Source organism: Lactuca serriola, chromosome 2, assembly GCF_051521515.1.
Source record: "Lactuca serriola cultivar US96UC23 chromosome 2, Lser_US96UC23_V15, whole genome shotgun sequence".
NCBI classification, from domain to species: domain Eukaryota; kingdom Viridiplantae; phylum Streptophyta; class Magnoliopsida; order Asterales; family Asteraceae; genus Lactuca; species Lactuca serriola.
Genome location: NC_136409.1, coordinates 171,146,629 through 171,160,732, shown reverse-complemented (window position 1 = coordinate 171,160,732; position 14,104 = coordinate 171,146,629).

The window sequence follows — 14,104 nt, the reverse complement described above, 5'->3', positions numbered from 1 at the left end:
ATTACCCGACTCATGATTTGGAGTTAGCAGCGGTAGTTTTCGCTCTGAAAATATGGAGGCATTACCTCTATGGCACGAAGTGCAAACTTTTTACTGATCATAAGAGTCTCCAATATCTCTTTAATAAGAAGGAATTGAATATGAGGCAACGACGCTGGCTAGAATTACTTAAAGACTACGACTGTGAGATACTTTACCACCCCGGTAAAGCTAATGTTGTTGCTGATGCTCTCAGTCGGAAGGTCAATCTTGAAAGGAAAAGGCCAAGAGCGTTGAGAATTGAAGTTGTCTCGACCATTGTGGAAAGTATAAAGAAAGCTCAACAGGAAGCTTCTGAGAAAAATGACCGAAAGGAGGAACGTTTGGGTAAAACATTGGTGTTTGGTACTAATGGTCATGGACTGAAGGTATTCCAAGATCGTATTTGGGTACCTAAGTCAGGAGGAATTAGGGATCTTCTGATGGAAGAAGCTCACAAAACCATGTACTCAATTCATCCTGGTAGCACTAAAATGTATAGGGACCTGAAACCCTACTACTGGTGGCCGACGATGAAGCTTGATGTTGTAAAGTATGTGGCCGAGTGTGTGACTTGTGCGAGAGTCAAGACACAACATCAGAAACCTTACGGGAGTTTAGAACCATTGCCTGTGCCTATGGGTAAGTAGGAAGACATTGCTATGGACTTTGTCACTAAACTGCCCAGAACAAAGAATGGTTACGTCATGATTTGGATGGTCGTTGATCGATTCACTAAGAGTGCGCATTTCATAGCAGCCAATGAGAAATGGTCTATGGAAAAGCTTGCAAATTCTTATGTGAAGGAAATTGTGAGGCTTCACGGTGTTCCATTAACGATTGTATCGGATCGTGATAGCCGTTTCACCTCAAGGTTTTGGAAAAGTCTACTAGAGGAAATGGGTACCAAGTTATGTTTAAGTACAGCTTACCATCCGCAGACTGATGGTCAGAGTGAAAGAACAATACAGACACTTGAAGATATGCTTAGAGCATGTACCTTGGAATTCCTAGGTAATTGGGATGAACATTTACCATTGGTAGAATTTTCCTATAATAATAGTTTTCACTCGAGCATTAAGATGGCACCTTATCAAGCTTTGTATGGACATAAGTGTCGTACGCCGTCTTGTTGGCTTGAGGCTGGGGAAAAACAGTTTATGGGACCAGAGATGGTTCATCAAACTGCTGAAAAGTTGAAAATAATTAGAGAAAGAATGTTAGCAGCTCAAGATCGTCAAAAGAGCTATGCTGACAAAAAGCGAAGACCGATGACTTTTGAGGTTGGAGATTCGGTTTTGCTTAAAGTCTCGTCGTGGAAGGGACTTATAAGATTTGGTAAAAAGGGAAAGTTGAGTCCAAGGTTTATTGGACCGTTTAAAGTTCTTCAGAGGATTGGGAACCAAGCTTACAAGCTCGAATTACCCGAAGAACTGAATGGAATTCACAACACTTTTCATGTGTGTTATTTGAGGAAGTTCACGGGAGAAGTTCCTGACATAATTCCAATTTCTGAATTGAGAATCGATGAGAACAAAAGGTTGATTGAAGAACCAGAGGCAATTATTGACCGAAAGACTAAGAAGTTGCGGCGCAAAATGGTTGGGTTAGTACTTGTCCGATGGAAACACACGAATGGGCCGAATCTCACCTGGGAGACGGAGAGTGACATGTTGAGTCGCTATCTGCATTTGTTTGTTGATGTGTGATTCCGGGGACGGAATCATTCTAAGGTGGAGATAATTGTAACGCCTGTGTTTTCGGGCTTGCCATTTTTAGCAATGTAATAGTCTAGGTTAACCTCTGTAACCCGTTTTGAAATAATATGATTGTATTATTTAAGTATTGTGTGTTTTGTGCTTAATTGCTTAATTATGTGGTTTGATTAATTAAGAATAAAAATAAGCGTCAAAATTTAAGTGTAAAATAAACATAATATCTTTGAATAATGTTGTAGTAGTTGAAACAAGGTTTCCGAATATATATAGAACGCCCAAATCTGACTTCGTATGAGGAAGTTATGATTTATCAAAGTTTCGGCTTAGCGGTGTGCAGCCCGAAATACTCGATTTGAGATCGAGCGGTTTTTAGCCGAAGTAATCTAAATGAGGATCGAAGGTCTCGTTGTTGGTATCGAAGCGATAAAAAGTTAGGCGAGAACGGACGTCAAACGAAGAAGTTATGAATTTATAACGAAGTTTTTCTGTCGCGGCCTATTAAAAATAAATAATAAAAATAAATTCGAAATTAGCCGACGGAGTCTAAACGAAAGTTGTAGAGCGTAGTCTCACCTTCGCGTGGATATAAAGAACGTCGAAAACGGAGTTCGTATGTAGAAGATATGAATTTTCGAAGTTTATTAAATATTTTGTAATTAAATTTAATTGGAAATTCGGAAGCATTATCCGAATGAGTCACCGGTCTGATCCGAGGTACGCCCCGCGTACTCCGAAGATGTCGACACTCGCAGCAAGTGGCTTCGGATACGTAAGCAATGACGTTTCGGGCAGTACGCCCCACGTAACGCAGTACGCCCCGCGTACTCCGAGGCTCCAGCCTCCTATAAATAGGATCCGAAGACAGCCGATTCTTTTGTTCATTTTCTCTCTTCTCTCTCCCGTTTTGCATCGTTTTGCGTGCAAGAAATACCCCGAAGCCCCGATATCATACTCGAGCCCCGAGGCAAGTCCCGAGATCCCGAAGATCCCGAGAAGTGCGGTTCCCAAGCCGAAGCTCTGCTCGCGAGAAGTTCGATTTTTGTGAAGATCTTTCAGATCTGCTGAGGATTACTACTTCTGCAAGTCGTAGTGTTGTCTGATCATCTTCTGATCAAGTGAGTGTATACTACCTTTCATAAACACGATAATAATACAAGTATGGTTCGAGTGTATTAAGTATATTGTTGTTTATATGTGTGAGTGTGTAGTTACTTTCTTCTAACGCATAATTATGAAGTATTTTATACGGAATACGTATTATGTGTATAATTTTGTGGTTATGTGTGTGAATGTGTATTCACTTTCTTCTAACTCATAGATGTGATTTATTCTCTATGAGATATGTGTTATGTGTGTGTGTGTGCCTCATCTGTTATGTGGAATATGTATTGATTAAAGCATGCTATACAGGTTTTCAAAACTATGTATAAAAATGTATATTTTATCTACTAATATGTTGGGTAGAACATGGGTAGATAGTTGGTGTGTAATAAAACAGATGAGAGGCCTCGTTGTTGTTTGATTTATTCATCTAGCGGAGTTTAGATGACGACCACGGGCTATTCTAGACAGTCTTGTGGAAACATTAGCAGGTTCGCCACCTGTAGGTGTTAATGAACTCGGGTGTTCATTCGCTGTACTCCATCCCCCTCATGGTTGCCTTATTTGACTTATATTGCTGAGGTACCTCCGAAGCATGTGTTGTCGCCCCGATGAAATATTCTTAGACTAGGTCCCTTGTGTTAGTTGTTTTAGGGACATAAAGTGAGAATAAAGGGAATGGGTAATTGGGTTATTGTTGGTTGGTGAAAAAAATTAAATATGATTATTTATTGTGGGTTGAAAACCCTATATGCTCACCAGGCTCCCAAGCCTGACCCACTCAGTTTTATTTGTATTACAGGAAGTGGCGTGAGGGCATGAGATGGATGAACCATCAGTTGTTTTGTTTACAAGTCTGTATATATATATATATATATATATATATATATATATATATATATATATATATATATATATATATATATTGTTGAATGACTTGTAATGCTATCGTTTATGCTTATTGGTCTGTATCGGAACATGACACCCCGAGTTTTGATTATATAATGAAAAATACATTTTTAATGAAATGCTTTGGTAAACATTGTTTTATCATGTTTTGTTTTTGGGAACAAATTCCGCAACTCTTTCAAATCAAAAGGATTTACTCTAAAAATATTTTAAAAGCATAAATGAAAATCGGTCTTTTTTGACCCAGATTTTGGGGATGTCACATTACGGTTCTTAATGCAATCCAGATCTATGGCGGCGGTTTCCAGAGTATATGGTGGTGGTTTCTTGCAGAGATGGTGGCGGTTTCTAACGGGTTCACATAGATGAGAGAAGAGAGAAAGGGGGAGACAGTGGATGGGGGTAGAGAGAAGGACGATGGTGACTGCTTCCAAGGGGAACTTTCTTCAGATCTTCTTTTCTTTTCCCAGTGGTGGTTTCCGGTGATGTTCTTGACATGAGAGAGACGACTTATGAGGGTGGGGACATTTCTTTTAGGTGGAGAAAACGAAGCCACCTCCGACAACCACCACCTGGAGTGTAGATTTACGAACAGGGGGCGATGGCAGCTCCATCTCCCTCTCTCTTGCGTTCTCTCTCTCTCTCTCTCTCTCTCTCTCCATATTGCGTCATCCATGTCGACGGTTTTTTTGAGAGAAAATGTGGTGGTGGTCGATGGTGGTGTGCGGTGGTCCGATGGTATTTTGCAGAGGCCGGAGGTAGAATATGAACCAAAGAAGATAATTGAAGGATGTGGATATGAGTGGGGTTAGGGTAGGAGATAAGTTTTTGTGGTGGTGGGGTCCAATTTTTGTTTTTCTTTATTTTTTATTATTCTTTTAAATTGTTAATAACAAATAAATAAAAAAAAAATATCAAAAATAATACGGAAAGGGTAAAATATACATTTTATGTTCATTAGGGACTATCCGAGTGAGAAAAAAATATTATAGGGACGGTTCGAGTTAAGTTTTAAAAATAGGGACTAAATGTGCAATTTGACACTTGGATGAGGACGAATCGTGTAATTTACTCTTTATCTAAACTAACGTATACAAACTCCAAATAAAACAATGTTCATGTACATTATTTGAATAAAAAAACATCCTGTATCCTATCAAAATTGACAGTTGCGAATACTCATTTTCTCTCTCAAACACTTTCAATTCCTAAAAGCTACAGGAGATTCAACTTTTGTCTCAAACACTCTTAATCCTAATGGGATCCTAAAAATTTAATCTTAATAGATAACAACTTACAAGACAAACAAATGAACACCGAAAGCAACTACATTTTAAAGAATAATTTTGTGGATACTAACAAAATAATCCAAAAAAAAAATTATAGACCAATAATGCTAAAAAAAACAGCTCCAACATCAATGAAATTGTCAAAAAAGTTTGAGCAATAGTAAAAACTAAGTACTAAAAATAATAAGAACTAACAAGATTACAAGATGTAATTTATAGAGACTTAATCAAAATAAACTAGAAAGATAAAAAGTCAATTATCTAAAATAAACTAGAAAGATAAAAAGTCAATTATCTACGAGGTGTCCAATGAGAAAGATTTGAAGAACGTCAACTTTGAAAATAAAGGACAAATTAGAAATTTGGGCAAAAAGAGATGAAACCACCACAGGTTCTAAGACTATAGGCAAATTCGTCATTCAAGCCAAAAGCCAAAAAAAGCCCAAGTGCAGAACAATACTTGAATACTTCCGGTAAAACACCCACATAACTATTAGAAGGAGGCGACACAAACAAAAAGACTTGAATATTCCAATCACAAGAAATCAAAAAAAAACATTCATTAGCTCTCGAATTAGAAAAGTTTCAATGTTCTCTCGAGTCAGAAAGACACAGAAAAGTTTCACTAGTTCTCGAACCAATAAAGCTCAATACTCACTACTCAGTTTCTTGAATCAATTCAGATTTTTAGATAAATTGATGATCGGTAGGGTAAAGCATTAAATAGATCAGGGAGAAAGAGAATTGAAATTTCGAATAATAAATGATACTTTTTCTTTATAAATATCTCCTGTCTCCCCGTCTTCTTCATTTTCCCCGAGTCCTCCAATTAGGCGTGGCTGGTGTGCGAGTTATGTTCCCACTAAATTAAGGTGTGTAGTGTTTTTTCTTTACCGCTCAAAACGCCCTTCTCAATCGACCGCAAAATGCAGAAACAGGCTTAATTTGAGTATGGATCTTAATTTTTGGGCCAAAATAAAGCGTGTAACTTTGATAGCATGACAAATACATGATGCCCCATATCAGCTTGATGGCTTGGGCAGTGGCCCAGCTCTTCCTGCCCTTGGGCCAGCCCTGCACAAACTTTTCAGCCTCAACAATTTCAAATACAACCATCTCAAGTCTCATTTTCTCAATCCCAACTTATAAACCTCAACAATGACGCCGACGAAAGGGTTCAAAAAACACAACAACCATCTAGAAGAACGCAACAAAAATGAAAAGCTACAAAAAATGTACAACTTGGAACGAAGATAAGGAGGAAGCTTCACGCAAATGGGAAACAGTTTTTGGCTTCATGTTTTAGACCACTTTCACTCGCTATTAGGAAGGAAAATGGAGTGGACGTACGACACGGTCAATGGAAAATGACGTAAACTACGAGCTGCTTGCATAAAGTTTAATGTCATATTTGAAAATCTTAAAAATATGCATACAAACGGTAGCAACGATTTCAATATTTTATTAACTGCATGCCAACAATACAGGGTTACCAACGACGGTAAAGCATTCGGTCACCAAAAAGCGTGAGAAATTTTTCGTAAGGGTCCAAAATGGGTCCTTAATCTGGAGACTTTGCATTCGGAATCGACCACCGGCTCCAACAAAAGGCCAAGAACTTTCGAGTCGAATGTGAGTTATTGCCTCAACCTTAATGAAGACTTCAATAGCACCGAGGGGGAGGGTCCATCGAAATCCAACTTCGACGACCACCGAGAAGCGAAAAAGGAACAAAGGCGGCATCTTCAAGCGAATAAGCAAGTAGCGAAGACGTACTTGTGGGAATAATAGACAAAACTCTAGGTTTTTTTTAAAAAAAATTATGAAGCAATGGAGGAAGTTCGTCGCCGAAAAATAGTGTTGGGTTTTATAGAAAACATAATTGTACAATGCGGAAAACAATTAACACTTACTAGGGTACATGCATTTTATAAAAGATTTGTCATATACCATGATAACAACATATAATGAACAACTAAACCTAGTATAACCCTAGTGTAATTCAAAATTATCAAGTGTAGAGTTACATACCTCTTGATTTGTTGTAGTAAACAAATCACTTCAATTTCCTTGTAGTGTAGGTCTTGGAAAGCTTAGCACCAAAAAGATTGTGCCTTTAATGACTCACACCCAAATCCTAACACTAGAAGACAAGATAAGAGATGAGAGAGGAGATTTTTAGCTAGAGAATCCTTCAAGTAAGTGTATGAACAAATTTGAGTTCCGCGGGGTCCTATTTATAGCTTAGGTAACTTATGGACAAAACAAGATTTGAATAACTAAATAATAGATTTAATCTCAATTCAAATCTTTTTCTTATTTACTACCAAGAGGCTTTTCGAAACCCTAGAATCCCCCCTAATTTCATTCACCACCTATATGGGTTCTAGAATCTTCATTATTTTCTCAATTATGAATAATTACAATTCGACTCTTGAACCTTTAATTAATTTCAATTAATTCCAGATTAATTCTAATTAATAATTAATTAATTCTAATGGATTTCATATTAATTTATTAATCATATAAATTAAAAAATCAATTTTTTATTTCCAATTAATATATTAATCATATAATATATTAATAAATCATTTCCTCATAATTTTCAATTAGTTTATTAATCATATAATAATCTAATAAATCATCATCTCTCTATAAATGTCATTATAATCAAAAAGGACTTTGGTTATAATTACAAGAATATACAAATTTAGTTACTAGCTTAGACAACTTAATCCAACAAATAATACTTACCGAACGTCAACTTATAAACACAAAACCTCAACCGGATCTCAACCCAGTAAATCCAACGACGTTTCTAAAATTTCAACAAGAAGTCAGCGAAAACATATGGGAATTAGGTTTTAGTGATTTTAATTTTTATGTTTAGTTTTCTATGGTTTTTAAGTAATTTAGTTTTAAATTTCTACGATTTTATGTTTTTTTCTAGTAATTTAGGTTTCAAATTTTATGATTCTATGTTTTTTTTTAGTAATTTAGGCTTAAAATTGAAGTTATGTAATGTGTTTTTAAGTAATGTGAAATATTTATTTATGTTTATTAATTATATTTTGTTATTTAATCTAAATGTCAAAGTAAAAATAAAAAATAAAAAAGATATCCAAGGGCTAACGAATATATAGTGAATGTGATGTGTTGCATAGGTGACATCATTTTTCTAATAAGTTGGTGGTAAACCATACCCCCATAGCCTTAGACTGGAAGGAGTGGTAGCATCTTTAGCATGTTACTACATATGATTTTTTAAGACCACCTGATTTTTTTTAAGTTACGTAGGATGAAGAGAGTGGTATCAAAAAGATATGGAGTGATGGTATCTATTGTTTTTGTTATTTTTATTTTAAAAAAAACAAAAAAGTAACTAATCACATGCCTTCATCTTCTAGCATTTTTCTCTTTCCTCACTCTAGCCGGCTATCGCATCTATTCTGGCGAGAAGTTAACACATTTGTAGGGAGTGGGCTTAGCGCCCTTGGCGAGCATGGCTAGCAAGCCACTCCCTCCAGCCTTATAAAAATTTAATTGCTACCAAGTTTTAGGAAAGCCATAACAGTGAATTATGATGTTGTCCTGGATAATTAATAACTGTATTTTTGTCGGGCTCTTGTAGTATCTATGTTGCAACGGTGACCCAATGTTTTTTTTTAAAATATATAATTCAAATAACTATGAATGATTAGGATTGCATCTATATGTCTTACAAAATATGTTAGTCTCAAATAAACCTAACAATTTTTAACCAAAATTTTGTATAATTTTATATTATACATAATTCAAAATATCCCATGATAACATTAATTACAACAAAAAATTATATATATATATATATATATATATATATATATATATATATATATATATATATATATATATATATATATATATAAAAGAACGAAGACTAGGAAAAGTAATTTTGTAAAAAATAAAAACTAAATTTTTAAGAGCTAGTTCGTAAAATATAGTTCTAAAAACAAGTTTACAAGAAGTTGTAAAATATAAAAAAGTAAGTCTTAAAAATCATGAAAACAAACTTAAATAAAAATTTATGCTAAATTCGTAAAATATAAAAAGTAATCGACAATAAAAAAGGAAAAGCTGGGCCAAAATGAAAAAATGAAAGTTGGGTGAGGCAAATATATACTAGACTTAATATTCAAAACATAACAAATTAAACTAAAAGTAACGGAAAATTGGGTATTTGGAAAATAAGCTTATTAGCTTGTTGATGATTAAATGAGTTCTAGCCCATCTGATATTGATTTTTTTTTTAGGTTGAATGTTCAAATCCTATTGCAGACATAAATGGAATTAATGAATAGTTTACAGATAGGTTAGATTTGTAGTTTCAAAATAAATAAATAAAACTTATTCGCGTTTTCATACCGCCATAAGCTAAAAAGTTTTTGGATAAAGATCGCTTATAGTGATAGAAAACCACCAATAAACCATTTTTTATAAGTTATATCACTCTATCTTATTAGCTTATAATCTAATAAGCTAATAAACAATAAATTTTGTTGTCGAAACCCCATTAATATTTTGACACTAGTTTATAATACGTGAAATCACGGTTGGATAAGCAAATTTTTGTTGCTTTGAAGATGCATCAACCGGGTTGGGTGTCTTCTTTTAGAAGAATTCTGAGATGGGGTATAGAGGATGAGTAGTGGCTAGTCTTCTCAGATTTGATCTCCTCGGTTGTGCTCTCTTCGTCTGCGAATAAGTGGAGTTGGTCCCTTGATGGTTCCGATTCTTTTTTTGTGTCTTCTGCTAGAGCAGAAATTCATAAACATCTTCTTATTGTTTCTGATTCAACTACTAGATAGTGTCACCTTACTCCTATAAACCTTAATGTTTTCTTTGGCGCCTCTGTTTGAACAAATTACTTACCCGCTATAATTTGTTTTACAGAGGGATGGAGATTACTTCTATTTTTGACCCGTCTGCGAGCAGGAAGTTGAGACGGTCACTCATCTATTCTTTGAATGTGACTTGGCTATCGATTTATGAATCTTTTATGTATATGGCGGAATGTTCATAAGCCATCCTTGTTTTCGGTTCAAGACCAGATTGTTTGGCTTGGCTCGATGCGCTTGTCTTCGTTGTGTCAAGAGTTTATGGAGGCTTTTTTTACACTCTTTGGTGGTCGGTTTGGTGATTTAAAAATTCTTTTCTTTTTGGTAAAGCTAAGCCTAAAAAATCTTTGTTGTTTGATAAGGTGGTTTCTCAAATTTTTTTGTTGGGCTAGTAGGTGTGTAAAAGTAGTGTTAATTGGGTTGACTAGTTGCATAATTCAATCTTGTCTATTGATTCCATGTAATTGTTACTTTCGCCTAACTTATTGTTAGTTTTTATAATATATATGTCGCTCTAAAAAAAACATATTATATGTGAACGGCTCATACTGTCGTAGGTAGGAATCAACAAAAAAAAAAAAAAAAAAAAAAAAAAAAAAAAAAAAGTCGAAACATAGACAAACTCGAACTTATACCGACACGTATATAAAAAAACAAATAACAAAAGCTCTATATTTACATCAAAAAGTTGATACTCTGAATTTATACCGACACATACATAAAAATAAACATATAAAAAGTATTTTTTTTCTTATATAAGTTAACGAACGAAAGTTATTCAGCAAAATCAAATTATATATAGTATGATGATAAACACGAAAGTGTAAAAAATAGAAAAAAAAATTAAAAGGGGTTGAAATTGACAAATAAGTAAAGTAGGGCAAAAAATCTGACATCGTTGAAATTGCCTAGTAAGACAAAAAGAAAAAGGTTTACATAAATTGCCAAGAAACCTTTGAAATGATTGAAATTGCTAAGTAAGAACTAAAATAAATAAAGGTTTATAGAAATGGCCATATAAACCTTTGAAATGATGGAAATTGCTAAGTAAGACCATAATAAATAAAGGTTTACAGAAATCGCCATAGAAACCTTTGAAATGATTGAAATTTCTAAGTAACAACAAAAATAAATAAAGGTTTATAGAAATCGCCGTGGAAACCTTTGAAATGATTGAAATTGCTACCTAAGAACAAAAATAAATAAAGGTTTACGGGGACTAAACTTGTCAAATAAAAACCAATATATATATATATATATATATATATATATATATATATATATATATATATATATATATATATATATATATATATATATATATATATACTGTCTTATAAAAGAAATCTAACTATTTTCATAAATAGATTTAATATAATAATAATATTTTTTTAAGACGTTCAACTCTCTAAGCCTAAAGTACAACTAATTATGAATAAAATAATATTAAATTTTGAATGAGATCTTTTACTCGGTCACACATTATAATCAAAGCCTCATATCTCGGTCCTCTCCGACTCCGGATTTTTAGCTCTACTTCTCAACGCCTTTCTCTTGTATAATTGACTTCCTCCTACCTTGTTTGGCACTGGCTCCGTTTCTATGAAATCGCCTTGGCTCCCTTAATAAGTCAATCTCTCCCTTCTTTCTCTCTACAAACCCTAACCTACTGCCACCACCACCAAAATCGATCACCACATACCCTACCACCATCACGACTTACCGCGTGTTAGGGTTTTGTTTGCTGCTTTTGATCCCACCACCATTTACAGGTTCAATTTTTTCTTCTTTTTTTTGGTGACGTTTCCATCAATTAACAAGGTTATGATTTTGATTTTGGTGATCAATTGATGCAGGTCTGATCTTATGTTCATTGATGGATTGTTTGCTGCTTTCGATCCCACCACCATTACAGGTTTGATTTTTGCTTTCGATGCCACCACCATTTACAGGTTTGGCTTTTTCTTTTTTTGGGGTCGTTTCCATCAATTTACAAGTATATGATTTTGACTTTAGTGATGAATTGATGCAGGTCTGATTTTATGTTCATTGATGGATCGTTTGTTGCTTTCGATCCCACCACCATTTACATCCCTCACCACCACCGTTTTTTTCTATCAATTCTCTCTTTACACACCCACTACAATTAGGTTTTTTTGTGGTACCTCCATATTTTGTTTTTGTTTATTGTATTTTACTAATAGGTTAAATGTATTTATATATATATATATATATATATATATATATATATATATATATATATATATATATATGTATGCTTCTGCTCTTGAAAATGGGTTTCAGGGAATGACATGTCCGACAAAAACACATAAACGAAGCTTCTATGTGAATGGACAAACCAGAAAAGTGATCTATCAAGTTCGATTCCAGTATCATCCACACCTTCACATGCCTTCTCTCTATTCCTAAGAATCCAAACAATTGTATGGTGATTGCTACCTGATTCCCCCTGTTTTTACATGTTCTATATTTCCTTAATTAATTACTTAATTCGTTTTCTTCTTTCTTTCCCTTCATGCGTTGTTTGGATAATTAAGTATGTGAAAGTTATTTCTTTGGCAGGGATATAACTTCAACCTCTTATCCGTATTTGAAAATCATGGGTCTAAATGCTTTATTCCACCTTAGCTTTGATTATTGTTCTTGAGTTCACGGCAAAACAACTTGTTTATGAGACACATTACTTAGTGTGATAAAAGTTATTATCATTATTTAATTTATTCTTTAGCTTTTATTTCCATTTTTTAGCCTATTCAATTGATAATTTGATGTTTTCATGTAAATTTAGGGTTTGACAGATATCCTAACCACTTTTTCTTTATTTCAAAAGCCTGATGCCTCTACAAGCTAAGAGGAGAAGTAATCATATGCTTCAATTGTGGGTTACATTTTGTATTGAAATTTTATATTTATATTTGGGTTAATAGTTTATTTATATAAAGCATGTTATTGGTAAGGATAACCAAGTTAGAGAGCATCTTCTTATCTACAAGTGCTTATTGGGATATATTTTGCTGGTCATGGCACCACCATTGAATCGGTAATGTACATTTTTATAGTGTTTTACCATCTTTTCTTTTGTAAATGTCTTCATTTATAGGCATATCATACTACTGGAAAGCACCATCAAGAGTTTTTGGTTTAATCCTAGAAGAGTTACTCTCATCATATATAAAGTCAGTCCGTGAATATGTATCCACACTAGAAACAAGTAACATAGAAAGGAGGTAAAATATATTCAATTTACATTAACTAATTTATTCATGTTTTTAACTCTTATATGTGCAACAAGTTGATGATATTTTGCAGTTTATTATGAATTTCACTAATCACTATTGATGTTGAAGGCTTTGGTCGTTTTAGCAAGTTTGTATTTCTAAATGCCCAATTAATATAAATATATATTATATGTTTTTGATTTTAGTTTATTTGACGAGAAAAGAATGGTAATACTAATAGCAAGTACGCATCACTTAAGGAAATAACAAATATGCATCAAAATGATCAACAAGAAATGTACCTGGTAACAGTTCTCATGTTCATCTATCTTAGAATTCAAGGGAGAAAAAAAATTATGAATATAAAACATAAAATTATTTTAATTTAATAGTTAATAATACAAGAAAATCCAAATGAAAAAATAGCATACAACGAAATGGATATGTACTTTCATGCAAACATTTGTTTGTGCATATTCTTATGTTAATGCAGGAAATGACAATGAACTTACATTCATAACGTGTGAAAAACTGAATGTTATTAAGAAAAAAGGTTGCCTCATTAACATTGATTGTGAGAATGATGAAAACCGACTAATCTGCAAAATATGTGGATCGTATAGCTTGATAATGTAGTTTATAAAAATTGGGGTGGAAACAATGAATAAAAAATGTCCATGGTGCAAATGGAATTGTTTGCTGTTTGTGGAAATGCTAATGTAATAGATATTTGGGATGCTGGAATCATATATTAATCTATGTTTTCTGTTTGTGGGAATTTTTTTAAAAAAAGAATACTCATTTTTCTTGCAAGTTGCAAGGGGATAAAGTTTAATTTGAATAGTACATTGTTTTCATTTTACTTGGTTTATTATCATTGATCTGTGAGTTTTTTTTTTTTAATATTCAAAATTGACACAAAAACGGAGAAAGGATAAAAGATAAAGTTTTGC